The 2,500-nt window shown below is 34.0% G+C and overlaps 1 long non-coding RNA gene across 1 annotated transcript in view; it reads left to right on the top strand.

Annotated features, from left to right (window-relative positions):
- Positions 1–2,500, top strand: part of LOC135224551 (uncharacterized) — a 7,070-nt gene that overhangs the window by 1,361 nt on the left and 3,209 nt on the right. The window lies entirely within an intron of this gene.

The raw sequence follows: 2,500 nt of genomic DNA, 5'->3' as shown, positions 1-2,500 counted from the left end.
TGGGAGATGTTTATGCTATATATATCGTACAATAAATAATGAATAGTTATCAAACTTCAAAGAATAGGTGTTCCTTAAAAAAAGAAAAAAAAAGAAAAACAAATAAAAACTATCAGAAAACTGGGTTCTTACGATAACGATGGGAGATGTTTATGCACAGCGTTTTCGTGTCAGCAAACTGGTATAAAACAAACGTCTCAGTGGCGTGGTTGGTATGGTGTTGGCGTCCCACCTCGGTGGTCGCGAGTTCGATTCTCTGCCATTCCATTGAGTGAGAGATGTGTATTTCTGGTGATAGAAGTTCACTCTCGACTTGGTTCGGAAGTCACGTAAAGCCGTTGGTCCCGTTGCTGAATAACCATTGGTTCCATGCAACGTAAAAACGCCATACAAGCAAGCGAACTGGTTTAAATTCCGAACCTTATTACATAATAATGATAATAAATGCTACACGCAGACGGAGATCGATCGTACTCATTCTGAAATCGGATGAAACTTTTACGAGATAATGATACAATTACAAATATGGCCTACTTTAGATTCATATACAAAAAAGGGCAATGAAATGACAAGTTTAAGGAATTTGCACCCTTATCGTTTACGATGGTCTTATGAGCATACTGGCTGAACTTATACGATATTACAATTTATTTTGAACTTATCAAAATTCGTATTCATTTCTTAAAAAAAAAAAAAAAAAAAAAAAAAAGATTGCCATGTCAAATATATTCCTTATATTAAGAAAAGCCTCAAGATTCGTCTAACTTGTCAGAATTCCTCCAAGTATCTATTCATTGCTTGATCGGCATCATCATTTTCGTTTCATAATATCTCATGATTTTTTGCCCCTCTGTTGGGGAACGTTATCGGAGACTTGAGAATCGTAATAAAAAGGTGGTTCTTCGCAAGAACGATGTAAGTGCCACGTATCATTTGACGTGAGGAACGGGGAAATGTTTTAATCCTATCTGCGTTATATATTACATTAATTTCTTAGTCTTTATTTTATCAGTCTTCCAAACATGCTTATTGAAACATGAATATCTTGTAAAGGATGGAATGAACTTAATGACTAAATTTCCGAGGATTTTTTATTATTTCATTTTTCATTTAAACAGATAAGAGTTGAGAAACGAGTTGCAGCTGCTGCTAGTTAGGGTTATTATCTCGGGAAGCAGCTGAGGTCAGCTGTAAAACTCTCGTCTTCAAAGAGAAAAAATAAAATCTTTAATAATAGCCCTCGCAGAATGGCGTCTTTAGATAATAATTTAATCAACTGATTAAAATGCAGCGCCATTGCAAACGAAATGAAATGAGAGCATAAGCATATTGTGAAAGTTTTTTTTCAGACAAGAGAGCATACTCTTATATTGTTGTATTTTCCAAACGTCGAGATTACAACGAAGGAAACAGACATCTGAAGTTATAGAAGGCCTAGAAAAGAAAGATGAAATCTGCAATGAAATACTAACTTTATGAAGTTGAGGAAGAAAAAGACAGAGAGACAAATGGATGGATTGAGCCAATGACAGTGTCAACATTTCTTATAACATGATTAGGTCATTGGTTAACCTCCCCAAACTCTTTCTCTCTCTCTCTCTCTCTCTCTCTCTCTCTCTCTCTTTCCTCTCTCTCTCTCTCTCTCTCTCTCTCTCTCTCTCTCTAACTTTAGTACACAAATAACCAACGCTTCATTGAAAGATATGTAAATCAAGCTCAAAGAAAAGAAAACTTCAGAAGTTCCTTCACAAACATTTGAGAACATATACTTAATAACCGCGTATTCTGCGCTTTTCTAAAAATGAACTATGTCTAAATGTCACAACCTCCCTTGGTTGCCTTACGATATTTCAGCTGCAAAAAAAAAAGGTTATGAAAGTGGTCACGTAAAGAATCCATTTTCATTCAAAGAAAAACATAAAAGCCTGGTAAAGAAAACTTACATTTTTTACTTGACTCGAAAGTTACATCTATTGTGTAACTGGAAATAAATATTCAAACGGAATATTTATAACATAAGTAAGTTTATATATATATATATATATATATATATATATATATATATATATATATATATATATAGTATATTAAGGTATGGAGTGCTTAGGTTCCAACTTCATTTATGACTTTGGTAGGCCTGTCAGTACTGCCCTGGTGTGTCACTCAAGAGACCGATGTTTGTTCTCGGTGTGAGCCAGAAATTAATTCCTATGAAACATGTGCTAATGTGTTCATTATTTCCATACACACACACACATATATATATATAAACATGTATGTATATACTTACACACACACATATATATCATACTATATATATATATATATATATATATATATATGTGTGTGTGTGTGTGTGTTGAAGTGTGTGGTGTGAATGTTTGATATGTTAGTTTGCTATAGGAATCCGAACTGCTTGACCGATCTAGACGAAATTTGGTATTTGGACATCATTTGAAAAAACTTAGATAATAAGGTAGGTTTCAAACCACCCGTACCC

This window comes from Macrobrachium nipponense, chromosome 12 (assembly GCF_015104395.2).
Source record: "Macrobrachium nipponense isolate FS-2020 chromosome 12, ASM1510439v2, whole genome shotgun sequence".
NCBI lineage: Eukaryota > Metazoa > Arthropoda > Malacostraca > Decapoda > Palaemonidae > Macrobrachium > Macrobrachium nipponense.
Note: the sequence above shows the minus strand (reverse complement) of the source record. Positions and strands in the feature narration are given on the sequence as shown.